At 48.4% G+C, this 19832-nt stretch overlaps 1 protein-coding gene across 10 annotated transcripts in view; it reads left to right on the top strand.

The window, feature by feature from the left end:
* Positions 1-5983: 5983 nt before the first annotated feature.
* The window catches only part of ARHGEF28 (Rho guanine nucleotide exchange factor 28), a 289077-nt gene continuing 275228 nt past the window's right edge, over positions 5984-19832 (top strand). For 9 of the 10 annotated variants that reach the window (XM_038530837.1, XM_038530833.1, XM_038530838.1 and 6 more), the window contains exon 1: positions 5984-6079. The gene's annotated coding sequence lies outside the window, so the exon portion shown is untranslated. The remainder of the gene's footprint in view (positions 6080-19832) is intronic. The other variant, XM_038530835.1, reaches the window with a different exon arrangement.

Raw genomic sequence — 19832 nt, forward strand, 5'->3', positions numbered from 1 at the left:
TATCTTAAAAAAAAAAAAAGAAGTTAGGTACAAACTGGGGACCTGGAGACATTGGCGAGGACAAAACTAGTGATGCAAATAAACCAGCACTTTCCGCCAACATGAAGACTGTTCTAGGTCCTGGGGAAAGCCTCTGCAGTTCCCTGTGTGAATCAAGGAGAGGAAATAGGATATACTGGCTCCTCACAAGTCAAAAAGGCCTGGCTTTCCTGAAGGGCAGGGGACTATCAACAAACAGTTGATTTTTTTTTAAAGATTTTATTTATTCATTCATGAGAGACACACAGAGAGAGGCAAAGACACAGGCAGAGGGAGAAGCAGGCTCCATGCAGGGAGCCTGACGTGGGACTCGATCCCAGGACCCCAAGATCACATCCTGAGCCAAAGGCAGATGCTCAACCGCTGAGCCACCCAGGGATCCCCAAACAGTTGGTTCCCTACAAAGTTTGCTTTGGGAGGTTTAGAAAAGAACAGAGTAACTGACTATCTGTGAAGCTGTAGAAAACAAAACACAAAAAAACGTGTCTGTGCTAAAGTCTACAGACTTCTCAAGCCAGCCTGGCATCTCACAGGGTCCTGGAGGAATGGACTCTTCATTACCCAAAACTTTTTTTTTTTAGTTTATTTATGATAGTCACAGAGAGAGAGAGAGAGAGAGAGAGAGAGAGAGAGAGAGGCAGAGACATAGGCAGAGGGAGAAGCAGGCTCCATGCAGGGAGCCCAACGTGGGATTCGATCCCTGGTCTCCAGGATTGCGCCCTGGGCCAAAGGCAGGCACTAAACCGCTGTGCCACCCAGGGATCCCACCCAAAACTTTTTGAACGAGCACTGTCCTGAGGAACTTTCTGTGATGGTGGAAATGTTTTAATATCTGTGTTGTCCAGTAGTAATTGCATGTGCTTTCCTTAAAATACCAGAGACTAAACTGGACTTTGAACACACAGCCACATTATGACTTTTGTGGGTACACACGTTTGCCTTCATGAGTCCCTTCCTCCATAAAAAATAAAACAGAACAATTCAATTTTATTATTCCGTTGTTGTAAATACATTAATGTCATATATTAAAAAATTTTGTTTGACTAAAAGTTCATCTTTTTTTTTTTTTCCTTCTGATTTTAAAAGCAATTGAATGTTTTCTTTGGCCCCTACAAATACTGTGGGCTCTGGGCAGTGAGGAGGCTGTACCTAGTGGAGCAGTTACAGGCCTGTTTGGGAGGCTGTACTTTCTTGTTACAGAAGACCTCACATTTAAAACTGGCTGGCAATGGCCTATTCTTTCTTAAAAGATTGCAAAATGTATTTTGTGCATAGTTCGGTGCAGAATAAATATTAATCGGTTAAAAATATTCAGAGATGTCCAGACTTTTCTTGTAACAATGTGAATATTTCTCTACTTTTGTTTTTTAAGGTTTTATTTATTTATTCCTGAGAGACCCAGAGAGAGGCAGAGACCCAGGCAGAGGGAGAAGCAGGCTCCCTGCAGGGAGCCCGACACGGGACTCGATCCCGAGACCCTGGGGTCACGACTTGAGCCAAAGGCAGACACTTCACCGCTGAGCCCCCCAGGTGTCCCTCTACTTTTGTTTCTAATGTCCATTTTGGGTCTATTGTTTTGCTTCTTCGAACACCACCACTGGCATCAGGTGGAGCTTGCCAAGAGTGCAGTGTCAGCCTCCATCTGATAGTGAGTCAATTAGCGTTTTGAAATAATCTGCAGGTGATTCACATGCACCTTACACTGAAGCACTGCTGGCCAGTAATTTAATTTTCTTCTCTCTTCTCTTCTCTTCTCTTCTCTTCTCTTCTCTTCTCTTCTCTTCTCTTCTCTTCTCTTCTCTTCTCTTTCCTCTCCTCTCCTCTCCTCTTCTCTTCTCTTCTTTTCTCTTCCTCCCTCCCTCCCTCCCTTCCTTCCTTTCTTTCCTTTCTCTCTCTCTCTTTTTTTTTTTTTTTTTTTTTTTTTACCGCTGGCCAGTAATTTAAACAGGATTGTTCACCATTAGCAGAAAGGGAAGAGCTGATTCCCTTAAGCTCATATAATTGTGGGCTGGCTCACCCTTCTCCAGCGGCAAAACGCAGTTACATTAGTCCAGCTGTTCCCAATCATCGGGATCCCCTGGGAGCCTTATAAAATACCAACATGTCCCCCCAACCCCGGAGAACCTGAAATAATTGGTCTGGGGTGAGACTGTGGGAACCGAAGGTTTTTGTTTTGTCTTGTGTTTTAGTGCTTGTCAGGTGATGCTAATGCGCAGCTAAAATGAAAACTGTGAGCGCTCCCCCACGAGATTTGTCTCCTGGTTTTGATCAAGTTGGCTTCTTTTTTGTGTTCCCTGATCTTCTCAATCTAGGCAACCAAGTGTATGTTCCACAACTAGTTTCTGATCTCAGTCTGACATGTTCCATTAATTATCTGGAAGCTCTGAAGTGTTCTAATACTTCCGTATTTTGAAATCTTACTTGCCACCATTTCCTGCATCCTTATGATGTGTCCCATAGTCACCTTCAGTCATTTAATCTTCACAATGACAGTAAATAGTATTTGTATGCCAATTTACAAATGAGGAAATGGAGGCTAGAAGGGTAGGATCTTCCAAGGCCATCTTATTTCTCCTGCCAAAGTTTGTACCCCGGCCTCAGCCTTACATTTATGGTCTTTTAGTATCATGCTTTTACTTAGAAAACACTGGTCCAGTTCCTACCACGTGGTGGCCAAACATCAGATTTACAGTTACTCGACCTTTGAGAATCATTTGCAAATAAAATTAAGAGCAGGAGAGATTTAGATAGATAATAGAATCTGGAGCCGTTACACATCATTAAAGAGAAGTTTGAGGGCAGCCCGGGTGGCTCAGTGGTTTAGCACTGCCTTTGGCCCAGGGTGTGATCCTGGAGACCCGGGATCGAGTCCCACGTCGGGCTCCGGATCGAGTCCCACGTCGGGCTCCCTGCATGGAGCCTGCTTCTCCCTCTGCCTGTGTCTCTGCCTCTCTCTCTCTCTGTCTCTCATGAATAAATAAATAAAATCTTAAAAAAAAAAGAGAAGTTTGAAAACTGGGATATAAATTCCTTCCTACATAACTGATGGAATAGTTCACTTACAAAACCCAATTTCATTTTATTTATTTATTTTTAATTAAATTTTTATTGGCGTTCAATTTGCCAATATATAGCATAACACCCAATGCTCATCCCACCAGGTGTCCCCCTCCGTCACCCCAACCCCCCGCCCACCTCCCTTTCCACTATCCCTTGTTCATTTCCCGGAGTTAGGAGTCTCTCATGTACAAAACCCAAATTTAAATACTCCGGAGCTAGAGTCTCAATACAGGTATTAAAGACTCCACACGCGCCCTAGTTAGGACTGGGGAGGTGACGGGGATAAGAAACAGTCTTTGTACTTGAGACAAGAGAGGTCGAGAACCTGTAACAGTCTGACATATGACAGTGACTATAATCACATGCTTAATTGTGGTAAGGTCATTAAGCTCCGTCCAAGTCCAGAGGCCGGCAGAAACCAGGACAACAAAGAGGGGTTTATGGAGGAGGTCTGTAAGGGTGATTAACTGGAAAAGACAGAACTGAGCTGGGACGCTGGCATCCTACTCACAGGAAGTTAGAATTTTCCCAACGGATTTACCCACCCGGTTTCTTGTTGGGCGAACGTCCCCGTCTGGGGACTGACCCTATGCAGGCTTTGAAGTCTAAACAGATGGGGTCCTCGCCAAGTTTAGCGCCGAGTGTCCAGAGTAACCCGCACCTAGAGGAGCAAAGTCAATCAGACGCAAAGGGTCCTTGACACACCCGACAGCTTCCTGCCTCATATATTCACTGGCTTCTTTTAAGGTTGCTTGCGTCCACTTTGCTTAATATTTGAACCGAGGGAAGTTGAAAGCCAAGTACTTATTTAAATATTGATCATGTTCAGAGCTTGCCAGAGGGCCAGAAAGCCGCAGATAGCCTGATTATCCGTCCTCGGCTGGGAAAGGTTCCACCATTCCGGGTTGTGCTGGTTTCTTTTTAGCGGGGAAGGAGTTTTAGGTGACCTCCTGCCATACTTGTTCCTCCTCCCACACTTTCTTACTTTTTTCTCGCTACATGTCTGACACAATTAATGAAAAAAAGGAAAGAGAAAGAAAAACACACGATGATTCCATCCTAGTGGCGTCAAAAGACTATTAATACCAAAGGCTACTAACACCGTTTTTTGCTTATCAGAACTTGGGAACCATTTTTACGGTTGGAATTTTTTGTTGTTTTTCAGAAGAATATTACTGTTGTTATCTGGAATACCTTGAAGTCTTGGCCTGGGCAAGAACTTTCTTTTTTCTTTTTCTTTTTTTTTTTTTTTTTTAAGGCGGGCCTGAGGCCAAGCCTTGGGTTCGCCCCCACGTGAAACAGAATCACCTGGGGCTGCAGCTGGGGTTAGGGGCGCGGCCCAGTTAGGAAGGCGGACCCCAGGGAGGCCTTCAGGGCAGGACCCGGGTGTTTTGCTACCTTCCAGCGGCAAAGCGGGCGACGCCTGGCGAGGCTCAGAAGAGGCGCAGGTGGCCCGGACGCAGGCAGGTGGGGTGCTCCTCCCTGCCCGGGGTCTTGGGCGCCAGAATCCTGGGGCCACCCGGTGCCGGGCCTTGGCACAGCCCGTCGTTGAGGGGGGCTCCCAAGGAAAGGCGATTTGGGAATTTTGCCTTTAAAGTTGGTCTCAAGTTTGCTTTGGGAGGCCAGGCTGCTGGAGAAGCCGCTCTGCTGGGGGAGGCTCAGCGGAGCGGGGAAGGCGCGCGAGCCAGTAAGGGAGCCCTCCAGCCCTGCATCCCCCGCACCCCCCATCCCCCCCGACCCCGGATCTGCCTCCCGCATCCCCCCCAGCCCCGCATCCCCCGCACCCCCATCGCCCCCACCCCGGATCTGCACCCCGCATCCCCTCCAGCCCTGCATCCCGCCGCACCCCCATCCCCCCTGACCCCGGATCTGCCCCCGCACCCCGCATCCCCCCCAGCCCCGCTTCCCCCGCCCAACCATCCATCCACCCCGCACCCCGCATACCCCCCCCCCGACCACCCATCCCCCCTTCCCTGGTTTCACTGTGGAGACGGTGATGGTTTCCATGAAGGCTCCTGGGTCCCGGTGACTCTCCGCGGGAGCTCGCACAGCTGGAGGCGCGCGACCCCCCAGGGTGCGAGGGGCGCCCGGTCGGGGGCCTCGGGCCGCGTAGGTCCGCTGCGCGCTCAGCCCGGCAGCTTCGCCCCCCCGACCGACCTCGTCGGCGCCCCGGGCCGGGAGGGGCTGGCGGGGCGGCTTCGGGTTGCGTCCTGGGGCGGGGGGGCGGGGCAGGGGGGCGGGCGAAGGGGGTGCGGGAGGGGGTGCGGGGAGGGGGGGTGCGGGGCGGGGGGCCGGAGCTGCGGGTGCAGGCACAAGCACCTGCTCCGCCCCCGCCCTGACCCCGCCCCTCCTCCCCGGCCCCGCCCCTCCCCGGCCCCGCCCCTCCTCCCCGGCCCCGCCCCTCCTCCCCGGCCCCGCCCCTCCTCCCCGGCCCCTCCCCTCCTCCCCGGCCCCTCCCCTCCTCTCCGGCCCCACCCCTCCTCCCCGGCCCCGCCCCCTCCCCTCCGGCCCCGCCTCTCCCCGCCCTCCCCCTCCCCGCAGCCCCGCCCCCTCCCCTCCGGCCCCGCCTCTCCCCGCCCTCCCCCTCCCCGCAGCCCCGCCCCCTCCCCTCCGGCCCCGCCTCCCCCTCCCCTCCCCCTCCCCTCCGGCCCCGCCCCTCCTCCCCGGCCCCTCCACTCCGGCCCCTCCCCTCCCCCAGCCCCGCCCCCTCCCCCGGACCCGCCTCTCCCCTCCCCTCCCCTCCGGCCCCGCCCTTCCTCCTCGGCCCCGCCCTTCCTCCTCGGCCCCGCCCCCTCCTCCCCGGCCCCGCCCCCTCATCCCCGGCCCCGCCCCTCCCCCAGCCTCGCCCCCTCCTCCCCAGCCCCGCCCCCTCCCCGCCCGCCCCGGCCGGCGTCTGCGGCTCGGGGAGACCTTCCCTGCGCGGGGCGGCGCGGGGCGGGCGCGGCGGCTCTCCGGGGCGAGGCGGCGGGTCCGGCTCCAGGTGCGTGCTCCTCGGGGTGCCGACCCCGCGTCTCTCGGTGGCTCAGGGCAGGAAAGTTTGTTCCCGGGAACACGCTCTCCGGGGGCGGGGGCGGCGCGGGGACAGCGGAGGTCGGGGCGGGGGCCGCTGCGGGCTCCGGGGCGCGGGGCGGGGGCGGGACCGGGCTCCCGGGGACGGCGGCAGCTGCGGAGCCTGGGGGCAGCCGGGGGCGCACGGAGGCGGCGGCTCCCCGGTGCCCTCCCCCGCCCCTGTGCAGCCCCCGTGCCCTTCCCCCGTGCCCCCCCTCTCCCCTCCCCTAGTGCCCCCCGTGCCCCCTCCAGTACTGCCCTTCCCCTCCCCGCGCCCCCCCGCCGCCCCCGCCACCCTCGCCCGGCCCCCTCGTGCCCCCCCCGCCTTCCCCTAGTGCCCCCCGTGTCCCCTCCCGTACTGCCCTTCCCCTCCCCGCGCCCCCCCCGCCCCCCTCGCCCGGCCCCCTCGTGCCCCCCCTCGCCTTCCCCTAGTGCCCCCCGTGCCCCCTCCCGTACTGCCCTTCCCCTCCCCGCGCCCCCCCGCCCCCCCTCGCCCGGCCCCCCTCGTGCCCCCCCTCGCCTTCCCCTAGTGCCCCCGTGCCCCCTCCCGTACTGCCCTTCCCCTCCCCGCGCCCCCCCGCCCCCCTCGCCCGGCCCCCTCGTGCCCCCCCCTCGCCTTCCCCTAGTGCCCCCCGTGTCCCCTCCCGTACTGCCCTTCCCCTCCCCGCGCCCCCCCGCCGCCCCCGCCACCCTCTCCCGGCCCCCTCGTGCCCCCCCTCGCCTTCCCCTAGTGCCCCCGTGCCCCCTCCACGCCCCCCCAACCCCGCTGCAGGCCCCCGGGGCGGAGGGAAGTTCCCGCAGGGCGGCGCGCCGGGGGCGGGGGTCTTGGGTGCGGGGGCGGGGGTCGGGGGGAGCGGGGAGCCGACCCGGAGCCGAGGGGGCGCAGGCTGGCGGTCCAAGCGCGCTCCCTTGGCGGGGAGGCCCCTGCTGCTCCCGGAGGCGCCCGCAGCTCCGTGGCTGGGGACGGGGGGCGCGCGCCGGCTCATCCCCGCGGGTGCCTGGGGGGGGAGCGGCCCAACGGAGCCCTAACCTGCTGGCGCCGCGGGGGCCACAGGGCCTTGGTCTTTGCCGCCGGGCTGTGGAAGGCGGTGTCCAGGCCGCCTCGCAGACCCGGCTCTGGGGTCCGGCCGGCTGGATCCCTAGGGGGGCCCCCTGCCTCCCGGGACAGGTCGCGGCCCCGCGTGTGCGCCGCCTCCGGGACCCTGCCTGGGTCTGGACCCACCTCTGCAGACCCGGAATCTTGCAGGTTCACCATCCGGCCCGCCACTCGTGGGAGAAAAGAAAAAAAAAAAAAAGAAAAAAGAAACCAGACCCTCATCATTTATGGTCCTGTGGGGTTTCTAGTTTTCTGAAGCTTCGCGTGCTCTGTTCTTGGACCCTAAGCTGTCAGGGAAAGCGGAATCCCGTTTCCACAGCAAAAACAGACACCTGTCCTACTAGGTGATCTGGGTTGTCCTTTGCACATGACAGTCCAAGCAGAGTAAGAGGAGAGGTTTTTACATATGTCCTGGATTTTACAGGTATGTCCTTAAAACATCTCTGGATTTGCCGCCTCTTGGTGAATGGCGGAGCTAGGCCCTGTGGAGTATGTGGAGGGCAGGAAATGAATCCCGCAAAAACCTTTGGAACTTCTTTCTACAACATAGAATCTCAACACTATGAGCCCTGCCGTGAATCTTCTGTGCGATTATTATGCCCATTTAACTTTAGGAATTTGGATCACATCAGACCTCACGTTTAGTGGTTAGAGAAACTGAGGCACACAGGTGACTCGTCCTGGCTAATAGTAGGATGGAGGATGGAGAATTAGTGTTTGTTCTGCTTTGGACTGTTTCTTCCTTGTCACAACCGTATAACCTGGCCAAGAAGAGGTTATGTAACAGGTGTCATTAGACGTTCCTTTGAAGCACCTGTCCTGCCCTTTAAGAAGTCTAGAAACACTTAAAGGGGAAAAATGGTAACCGTGGCTTGATGAAACGTCATCAGGGGCCTCATCTGAAGTTCACGCCTTTTTTTTTTTTTTTTTTTTTTATCATGTAAGTACTGCAAGAAGAGTTTAGAATATTTTCTCATTGTACTTTTATAAGAAAGTTCTTTGGTGGCTAAGACAAAATTAGGCAGAAATTGCAGGTGAGCTCTGATACGTGGCCTTTAGTATGTGCCATATGGGAAAAGGAAAAGTACTCTCAATAGGTAATGAAACTGGAATACAATACTTATATTAGGCATTATGCTCAAAAGTAAGTACTGTATTGATACCTAAGCTCTAACTTAAAGCCTCGCCAGAGTCTATGACCAAGTAGACTCCCCAGAAAAATGGATGCTATGAATATTGGAAAACCCTCTACGGTTGGGGCTTGGCTAGGATAGTACTGCCACATAAGTCTGGTAGATGATGGTAGAGCCCAGACTCCTAGGCTGACTGTAATTTTATTATGCTTTGATTTACTGATAAGATATGATAGATCTAGTTGCCGTAGGTTTTGTCTAATTGAATCTGAACATAGATTGCTTTAGTAGAACAGAGAAGCTGTAGGATAATTCTTTCATGTGACTTTGCCACAAAGAGATGGGTCAGGTTAGATGATTCCTATTTTGGGTTCTAAATTTCAGTTGATTTCCAGTCTCAGGCAGTACTTTTCTGGTTTTAGAGTTTTCAGGATCTGTTGCCTTTTTTTTTTGTTGTTGTTGTTGTTTTTAGATTTATTTGAGAAAGAGCATGCACATGCCCGTGGAGGGGCTGAGGAAGAGGGGAGAGAGAATCCCAAGTAGGTTCCCCACTGAGTGCAGAGCCCTCACAAGGCCTTGATCCCATGACCCTGGGATCGTGACCTGAGCTGACATCCAGAGTGGGAGGCTCAATGCACTGAGCCATCCAGGCGTCCCGGGACGTGTTGCATTTTGTGGGCTTTTGCACACTTGACACTTAGACATTTGACTGGTAAAACGCCAGGTACCTTTGTATGATCGTGCATCTTAATCAACTGTAATTTTTTTCCTTAATTTGATCTTGGCACAGTAGTAATTTGCTTATTTCTACCATTACTGCTCCTGGACTACTTCTCCTGGATAACCGAGATAATGAGATTTGACATAATTTTTTAAATGAGGGAAAGCAAAAAACGTCACGTAATTGAATATTGGGCATTTGTTCCAGTGATCTTCATTTTGAATCCATTTACCAGATGGGTTTTTTTTTTTTTTTTCTTCAGAGGTGATTTCTCCTTATTTTTTCTCCTTAATTTGAGGTTTCATTTGTATAAGAAGTTAATGAGAAAGTTTCTTTAAAAGAAAACCTTGTATCTATGAGGGAGGGCCAGCAAGGTGGAGACTGGCAAGGACATGTTTGCTTTCCTTGGTAGCGTGTCCAGAAGAGACCGACTGAACCAGCCTATTTCAAGTGGCAGGCTTTGTTTGAGAGGTGTACACGTGACCGTTTCACCCTTGAAAAATACTTAAAATGTTAACTATTGAAATATACAGACCTTCCCGTAACATGTTAATCAAGAGATCAATTGCCTGTTAATGAATTCATGGTTTAGTTCCTAGGTTCCTTGGCAAACACAAGTTATGCCATTTGTGGCTTAAGGCTAGCATGTGCTCCTTCCCCCCCATCACTTGGTAACTTAAAGAAATTCTCTAAAACTTATAACAAAGTAAGTAACAGTGGAGACTCTGGAGCCAGACTGTCTAGTTAGACAGCCTGGCCCTGGCCCTGCTCTGTGACCTCTTTCTCCCTCAAGTTTTCCTTTGGTAAAACGGGGATAATCATCATAACCTGCCCCATTGGGTGGTTTTGAAGATTCATTGGGGTAATTTACAGAAGGCCCTTCTAGAAGCACCTGGTGGAGACTGAGTGCTAGAAAACGTTGGTAGTTATATTTATGACAAACAAAATAGTCAAGTAGAGTTTTAGCTTTAGCAGGTTTTCCAGGTTTCAGAGGGCAATGAGAGGTCAGCATGGACGTGGCCTGGACCGGGAGTCAGGGACGGAGTTAGCCCGTACAACTTGCTAACATCTCTGACCTCACGTTGGGTCTCTTCTTTCTACCGAAAACCTAGTACCATCCTCAAAGCAAGCTCAAGCATACTTCCGGAACCTTTGACCGTCTTAATACCACTAAGCTCTTTCCCTCCCGAGCTCTTTAACATATTGCCGGTCCCTCTGGTTTATTCAGCGTTGATCACCTTCCCTGATTTCATTATGGGCTCCTACATGTCAGTCTTGACTTTCCAACCTGTCAGCTCATTGAAAGCAGAAACCCTGATTTAGGCCACTTTGCAGGGAGCTCAGATCAGAGTAAGCTCCTGTTAGTAGTTTTGCAGACATGTCAGCAAGAACTTTTGGTTCACGGCCTTTCTGTAAAGGCCACTGTCCGTGTTTTTCTGTGCAGCAGGTATGGGTTGCATTGGGAAATACTGGTTTACAGGGGAAGAAAGGTGAAGGTTGCCCAGGAGGTTAGAGGACTAGCCCTTCTCAGATATAAAGGGGCAGCTCCACAGGCCCCTTCAGAAATTGTATGTTCTGTCCGGGTAAGTGAGTGCAATTGTTGAGGAAAGTCCGAGCCTTAGGATTGAGAGAAACCTGAAACTTTCCTGTTAGCCTCTAGCAGATGCACAGCCCCTCCGTGTAGCTACTGGGGAGTATTTGACCGCTCGAATGCTACTCTTGAATACTTGAAGTGCTGGGGAGCTGATACCATAAGGACACCCCAACCTATCTATTTTCCCCTCTCAACTTGATTGACAAATATAAGCATCTGTATTTGGAGTGTACGACATGCTACGTATGTTGGGGAATGATTACCAAGGTCAAGATAGCGAATCTTTATGTCCTGCAGTGAAGTTCTTTGTGTATGTGGTGCGAACGCTTGAGGTCTGCTCTCAGGAGCTTTACGCAATGCTGTATTAACCACGGTCAACATGAGAGGTCTTAGATCCGGAGAACTTACTCTTACAGGTCAAAAGGTAAAAACTTTGCCATCTTAACATTTCCTCGTTTTCCCTAGCAACCACCATCCCATTCGGTTACTTCAAGGACCCTAAGATCATGACCTAAGCCAAAGGTGGACAATTAACCGACTGAGCCACCCAGGTGCCCTTCATTATGGTTTGGACTTGCCTTTCCCTGCTAAGTGGTGCTGAGCACCAGGTCATGTACTTGTTGGCCGTCTGTATGTGTTTGGAAAATGTCTATTCAGATCCTCTACACATTAAACATTTTTATTTATTTTTTAAAATTTTTATTAGCAAGAGAGCATAAGCAGAGGGAGGGGCAGAGAGAGGGAAAGTAGGCTCCAGGGAGCCCGATAGGGAGCTCCATCCCAGGACCCTGGATTCATGACCTGAGCTGAAGGCAGACACTTAACCCACTGAGCCGCCCAGCTGCCCCTGCATATTTTTTAACTGGATTATTTTTGTTCGTGTGCTTGAGTTGTATAAGTTCTCCAGATACTTTTGGCTATTAAGCTCTTGTTAGATCATTTGCAGAGATTTCTCTTATTTATTTATTTATTTATTTATTTATTTATTTATTTATTTGCTGTGCAAAAGCTTTGGGGTTTGATCTGTTTCCATTTGTTGGCTTTTGTTGCTTATGCTTTTGATGTCTTATCCAAAAGTCCTGATGTTGATGTAGGAGATAAAGGCAGAATGAGACATAGATAAAATTAAATGTCCTTATAACCCGCAGCCCATTGACAAATGGTCCTCCTCGAAGCTCCTCAGTGTCCTAATGTTAACGCCTTGCTGCGGGGAAAAGCACCTTAGTTAGACAATAGCACGGCCTCTTGTATCCTGTGAGTCTTCTTCAGCGTAAGAAATTCCTTTTGGGGGCACCTGGGGGGCTCAGCGGTTTAGCAACTGCCTTGGGCCCAGGGCGTGACCCTGGGGTCCCAGGATCGAGTCCCACATCGGGCTCCCTGCATGGAGCCTGCTTCTCCCTCTGCCTGTGTCTCTCCCTCTCTCTCTCTCTGTGTGTCTCTCATGAATAAATAAATAAAATCTTAAAAAAAAATTCCTTTTGGAACTTCCCTCATCTTGACTTCTGCCCTCCCCGTAGCTGATCACGGGCTCCTGGCCATCGGGGGGCAGAGGCAGCCGCTCTGCCAGCCCACGGTCTGTCCCTGACCTTGAACAAAACCACCGTTTGGCACCAGGGACATCTCGAGAATCCTTCCTTGGTGCTCGGCCCTGGACCCCGCCAAAGCTGACGGAGAAAACCATTTGGACGCTACATCAGCGTCACGGAGCTTTTCTCTATGTTTTCTTGTCTGAGTTTTAGGGCCTCAGTTCCGGTGTCGAGTCTCTAGCTTCCTTCCGAGCTTGTGTGTGTGTGGTTTAAGGTCGCAGGCCACTCTGTTCCCCGAAGCCACTTACTGGGGAGCGTGTCCTTTCCCTGTTGTTTGTTCTTGGGTCCTTTGCTGTGAGTGAACTTCCCATAGAAGCTCGGGTTTATTGCGGGATCCCTGGGCCATCGATCTACGTGTCCTTTTGTGCCGATACTATACTATTTGAATGAATATAGCTTTTTTTTCTTTTAAAGATTTTGTTTTAAAATAATCTCTATGCTGAACTCACAACCCCAAGATCAAGAGTCTTCTGCTTTGCTGACCGAGCCAGCCACATGCCCCTGAAGGACTGTATTTTGTAGCACGACGGGCAATCAAGAGGGTGATCCCTCCAGCCTTCTTGTTCTTAAACTTGCTTTGGCTATCAGGGTCTTGTGTGGTTTCATACAAACTTTAGGATCTTTTTTTTTTTTGTTTTTTTGTGAAGTGCTTTCGGAATTTTGAGGGGGTTTACTTTGAATCCGTAGATGGCCTTGAGTAGTGTGGACGTTACCAATATATTGACAGTACTAATTCTTCAGATCTGTGAACATGGGTAGCTCATATTTGTGTTATCATCTTTTTGTCAGTGTCTTAAAATTTTCGGCATATAGTTTACTTTCTCATTTAAATTATTCCTGTATATCTGTTTTGGTGCTATTGTATATGGGATTTTTTTTTTTCTCCAGGTAGTTGTTAATGTATAGAAATGCAACACACTGTATTTTGTACCTTGCAGCTTTATTGAATTTAAAGGCTGTTTGTTTTTTGGTGTAGTTCTTTAGGATTTTCTATATACAAGATCACGATGTTTACAATTTTTTTTCCTTTGCTATTTGCCTCTTTTTCTGTTGCCTAAGTGCTGTAGCTAGGATTTTCAGTACTATGTTGCACAGGCGTGGAAAGCATGGATATCCTTGTCTTGTTCCTAATTTTGAAGGGGAACGTTTTACCTTTGTTGAGTATGGTGTTGCCGTGAGTTATATATGGCCTTTATTATGCAGAGGCACGTGTTCCTCCTGTATCCAAGTTGTTGAGTTTTTAAGCATGTTGAATTTTGCCAAATGCTTTCTTTTGGGATCATGCCCTGGGCTGAAGGCGGCGCTAAACCGCTAGGCCACCGGGGCTGCCCCAGATGCTTTCTTTGAATCCTTTGAGACAGGTTTCTTCTATTAATGTACCACATTAATTGATGTTTTTAATGTGTTTATCACTTTTTATAGAAATAGAGGTTTTCTTCAAAATTCTTAGAAATGATTTTGCTGCATCCCCTAAGTTTTGGTATGTTGTATTGACATTATTTCTCAAAGTATTTTTTGACCTTCCTTTCTTACCTTTTTAAAAAATATTTTATTTATTTATTCATGAGAATACACAGAGAGAGAGGCCGAGACACAGGCAGAGGGAAAAGCAGTCTCCATGCAGGAGCCCGACGCAGGACTCGATCCCGGGTCCCCAGGATCAGGCCCTGGGCTGCAGGCGGTACTACACCGCTGAGCCACCCGGGCTGCCCTTGACATCCCTTTTTATGTATTTGACCTATTGGTGGTTGGAAGTGTATTGTTTTAATTGCCACATACTGTAACTCTGTCTCCCCACCTCCAACTTTCTTCCTGTTACTGATACCTAGTTTCATATCATCATGTTTGGAAATGATATTTAATATCTCAATTGTGTTATGTTTGTTAGAATGAGTTTTTTTTTTTTAAATATTCTGTTCTGCTGCTGAATGGAATGTTGGTATACGTAGGTCCATCTGGCCTGCAGTGTACTTCAAGTCCACTTTTTCCTTACTGATTTTTCTGTCTAGATGATCTATTGATCATTGAAAATGGGTTATTGAAGTCCCTGGTATTATTGCTTTGTGTTTATTTCTGCCTTCAGATCTGTAAATGTACTATTTAGGTTTTCTAATAGTAGGTACACATATAATTGTTAAATCTTCTTGATGAATTGACCTTTGTACAATGTCAAAGTACAATGTCATTGTACAATGATCTTATTTTCCTCTCATTATAAGTTTTGACTTAAACTTTGTGTCACATGTGTAGCAATCCCTTCTCTCTCCTAATTTCCATTTGCATGGAATATTCTTCTATCCTGGCACTCTTAGTCTAGGAGTGTTCTTCAAGGTTAAATGAGTCTCACAGGCAGCTACAGCTGAGTCTTGTTTTTGTTTTCTTTGTCCATTCAGCTGCTCTTTGTCTATTTTTTTTAAAAGATTTTATTTATTTATTCATGAGAGACACACAGAGAGGCAGAGGGAGAAGCAGGCCCCATGCAGGGAACCTGATGCGGGACTCAATCCCGGGACCCCAGGATCACGCCCTGGGCCAAAGGCAGGCGCTAAACCGCTGAGCCACACAGGGATCTCCTGCTCTTTGTCTATTAATTTAAACCATTTTCATTTATGATGTTGAGTCCTTATTTCTAGATAAAAACTTACTATGACTTAATTGCTTTGTGATTATTTCATAGATTTCTTTTTCCTCTTCCTCTCATGCTGTCCCTTTGGTTAATTAATGAGACTTTCTGGGGTTCTCTTCCTATCCTTTACCCTGTGTGGTGAAATCCTTTCGGGGGATTGTTTTTAGCACCAAGCTGCTCTGGACTGGGAGAATGGAATGATGCAGGTAAGATGCTTCCTATGCTCTTTCTCTGTGACCATCCTCCATAATATTTTAGCTCCATAATATTTCTGTTGCTTTTCATTGAGCTATTTTTTTTTGTTGTTGGTTTGTTGTTGGGGAGGGTGAATGTTGGGACCTCCTAGTTCTCTGCTGTGCTGATATCACCAACCCTCCAGGTGTATCTTTGGAAAGGTTAAGGGGAGAATTGTTTTATCATACAGTTTGCTGATGAGATGAGGGGCCGTTCTGAACAATTTACTTTCGTGACAGTCCCTCAGGTTTAAAAACACATTCCATACCCTGCCTTCAAGTCTTCTATGTCAGAAAAGAAAAACCTGTTCATCTTTTGTTAAGTGACAGGATTTTGACTCCTCTCACCGCCCCTAGATACGGAACATATTCCAGTTGGCTATATTCTTAAAGTGTGGTACTTCCAGATGCTGTTGGGACAGCACGGAGCACTGTAGAGCCATTCGTACTCTTGCTTAATGCCCCCCCCCCCCGCCCCCCCGCATTTTAGGGAAGCAGTAAAGCCTCGGGGTTAGCATGACCAGTTGCAGGGCCGACTTGAGGAGATTCCTGGGTTCTGCTACTTACTACCTTGTCCCGGGGAGGTCACCTTTAGCGGACCTTTTTAGCTCTTCCTCCCATAGCATGGTTAAAAGGATTCCATGGTAGCCTGTGGAAAGTGCTTAGCACAGAACCAGGGATAAAATAATTGCTCAAATGAGGGCATTTGAACTATGTTATTTCTAAATAGCATTAGTGACTCTTGATGGTCAGTCATCTCAAAAATTTCCAAGTCTGAGGTGTATTTTTTTTTAGACAGATACTGCTGCTGAGCCCTGTCTCTTTTATGACTGGCAATTCCTTTCCTTTCCTTTCCTTTCCTTTCCTTTCCTTTCCTTTCCTTTCCTTTCCTTTCCTTTCCTTTCCTTTCCTTTCCTTTCCTTTCCTTTCCTTTCCTTTCCTTTTTCCTTTCCTTTTTCCTTTCCTCTTTCCTTTCCTCTTTCCTTTCCTCTTTCCTTTCCTCTTTCCTTTCCTCTTTCCTTTCCTCTTTCCTTTCCTCTTTCCTTTCGATTTCTTAGTCCTACGAATAGAACTGAAATTTCTCAAAATTGTTTTCTGCATTTAGCCTTTTGCTCTAACTTTTCCAAGTATTTTAGATCGTTAAACTTACTGTTCCTTTTAGTTCCAAGTTTTGCATGGGTTTGATAGGTATTTCTTTAATGCTTTAGTGATATAATAACACTCTTATGTAGGCTAAAGGCCTAGTCCTAAGGCAAGGCAATTTGGTGTGTCTGTACAAATTTCTGTTTGATGTTTGCCAATGTCAGGTAGAGTTCAACTGATTACTCTTGTACGAGCATCAGATTTTTGATTTTCGATCTTTCCATAAGGATCTATACAATGTCCAACAAACCTGTATCTCTAGTATGTGAAGTTAGCAGTTTAGTAATTACATGATGGAATGAGGTTATTCTCAAGTGACTTCTTTTTTTTAAAGATTTTATGTATTTATTCATGAGAGTCACACAGAGGCAGAGACACAGGCAGAGGGAGAAGCGGGTTCCTTGCGGGGGGACCCCAATGTGAGACTCGATCCCGGGACCCCGGGGTCACACCCTGAGCCTGAGGCAGACGCTCAACAGCTGAGCCCCCCAGGGGTCCCTCTTAAGTGATTTCCTCTTAGGGAGTCCACACTGGCTCCAAGTAGCCACTGTCTCTTCCAATAGTCTGCTCTAGGACCTTATGTAGAATCAAAATGATACTCCTTGAATCCATAGCTTGTAGAATCCGCCTGTTTGAAAATTGGAACGACTTGTGCCTGCCTTCTGTGGGAAACCTGTCATTTGCCACTGGTCCTGATGGGTAGGAAATTGCGTAGGGTTCTTCTTCGCTTGTCTAGAAGCCTGGAACTCAGAGCGGCTTGATGCTTTCTTACTATGGACTTCCCACTTAGAGGAAGTCTTCACCTGTAAAGTCCTTTCCTTCAAAGAGGAGATGAATTTTAAATAGAGAAGAGTTCTTTTTAGCCTTTATTTCACACCAATCCTAAGCAGACCTATTTATCCCTTCCTTGATGTTCTGGTTTAAAAATAAATGGACATTGCTACATCAACTTTACCAACTTGAAGTTAGCGGTGACGGTGAAGTTATGTGGAGAGGGTGGCATGCGTGACTTTTTGAAACTACGCTGTGTATAAACCTTTTAGCTAACGTCTTTCATTAAGACAGTGTTCGCCAAAAAAAAAAAATTGAAATAAGACTCTTAGTGGTTTTATTAATTTTTTATCACCTCCTGTCACCTTCCTCTCCTACCCCAACCTCAGATTATTTGGCGCTTTGGTTTGTCCAACATAACTCTCGAGAGCATGACACTCTAATTATTTGAGGAAAAGAGGTAGGGAAGAGGGTAAAAAAGCCACTTGTACCTTTACGTGCGTGGAAAACCCCAGAAATCTATGATCAGTCCTGCCTTTAGTCTGGAACTCATATAATGTGAAGATCTCTACATTTATCCATAGAGCGCCTATCGTTTCCAGATGGAATATCTCTTCCAAATAGGATGGAACCAATCTTTTCTAATTGATCATGTCCATGAACTGTGATTTCTTTAGGCAGTGATTTTATTGCCACCTGTTTATGAAGGTGGCTGGAGGTAGCGTCTGGTTGGGATGGATTGGTGGGAGAAGTTACCCTCAGATTAATCATTTTAGAGAAGGTGTAATCTCTCTACCTTGGATTCAGAAGAAGCCACTTTTATCACACTCAGCACATCTAACTTTTCAATGTAGGCTTTCGTGTACTTGCCAGGTCCCGACCTGTCGGAAGTTCTCAGGGATGGATTTCTCCAAGTGCCTTTTGTACCAGTTACCACAGCCCCTAGTGACTTAGGAAGTTTCCCACTGACCACTCCCTATTTTTGGAGGCAAGAGACAACACACGAGACCTCTTTCCCATTTTTTAATAGGACTTTAACTGATGGATTATTAAGGGAGAATAGAAGTAATTGTATGTTTTTTGTCACACTAAGTTGTTCAGTAAAACTTGAATTGTTTCTTTCATTTGATTGCCAGAACTATTGATGGCCTCCTCATTGAATATGAAGTATTAAGAATCCTTAAAATCTTAGCCATGGGAGTTCTAATCATTCCTTCAGGGCTAGCTAGCTTCCAGCTTGGACTGAAATAGTTTATTATGAGATATGAAGGTCTCATGTCTTTATTTTTGTTTGTTTTTTAGCTTTATAAAATTTTGAAATTTCACATAGAAGCAAGTAATCTATTTCAGATATAAATTTGCTTGTTTTGCCATAAAAATGAATAATCTATGCTTATCTACAGAACGTCTCAAAATAGCTTTTTGCTTGGCTTGTCTTACGAAAACAGGAATTTTTAGGAGGGAAAACTCAACTTTACCATGAGCAGTTGAAAAAAATCGCATCTTGAAGAATGCCAAGCGTGATTTGGATATTGTGGAATATACCGCTTTGGAGGAGGGAATGATCTGTACCTGTCTCGTGTATTTGACTCCCTCTGTCATTCTCTAGTTCCTGATGGATTATGATTGGGAAATGATGATGCAGCTTTTTGTATTTAATGAATAATTTTGCCCTTTGATGCTGATCGTAGGAAAATTTATCTCCACAGGCTTGTTGTGGTATCTTTGTTGAGAGCAGCAGAAATTAGATGTAGACAAAATGTTGAGGTTTAAATGAATGTAGTATTTTTTTTTTTTTTTTTTTAGTGGGACTTGAACATGACTGCTGGTGGTTTGTGCCATTCATTTTAAGTCTGGTAGTAGATTTTTGGGAAGAAGAAAAGTTTTCTTTTTTCTTTTTTTAAAGATTTTATTCATGAAAGACACAGAGAGAGAGGCAGAGACCCAGGCAGAGGGAGAAGCAGACTCTGACTCCCTGCTGGGAGCCTGATGCGGGACTCGATCCCGGGACCCCGGGGTCACGGCCTGGGCCAAAGGTGGATGCTCCACCGCTGAGCCCCCCGGGCATCCCCAAGAAAGTTTTTAAAAGGACTTAATCTGAGTGTATCAGAGGCCAGACCAGAAGCAGAATTTGGGTTGAGATCTTAGCACAGCTACTGACCTACCAAGTGGGTCACGTGGCCTTTGTGGGTGCTGGTGACATCATTTGAAGCCCAGGGCTTTGCGTCAAGCCCTTCTCCGTGGTGAGTCCCCTTCCTAGGCTTCATCTCTGTGGGATTAAAGATGGTGCCCCAGGCTCCCTCCGTTCCTGGCGGCCGCGCGGTTCCCTGCTGGGGCGGCTGGGGCACGTGGGGGCCGAGTCCGCTGCTGCTGGCGCGTCTGTCGGTCGCAGGGAGACACGCGGCTCGTGGCCTGCGATCCCGCGGCGCCCCTTGGGCCTCCCTGCCCGGGAACGATGTAACCGGCCGGGAATACTCTAGCACTTATTTTTAGATGAATTCTAAGATGACTGAAAATGGCTGTAAATTTGATGTTGGATGGAACTTAACATCCCCGTGTATCAGTTCTTCCCGCCTGGGTGTAGAGAATGGCCTGAAACGCATGGCTTTTTGATAATGTCACTTTTTAGCTAAAATACAGCTTATGCTGGTTCTTTCTCTTTCTTTCTCTCTCCCTTTTCTCCCTTTTCTCCACGCTTCCTTCCTCCTCACCTTCTCTACTTGTTCCCCTAAAACTTCATCTGATTTCATGATTTTCCTCAAAAGCTATAGCAAGTTTCAAA

The sequence above is a fragment of the Canis lupus genome, chromosome 2 (genome assembly GCF_011100685.1).
Source record: "Canis lupus familiaris isolate Mischka breed German Shepherd chromosome 2, alternate assembly UU_Cfam_GSD_1.0, whole genome shotgun sequence".
Classification (NCBI taxonomy): Eukaryota; Metazoa; Chordata; class Mammalia; order Carnivora; family Canidae; genus Canis; species Canis lupus.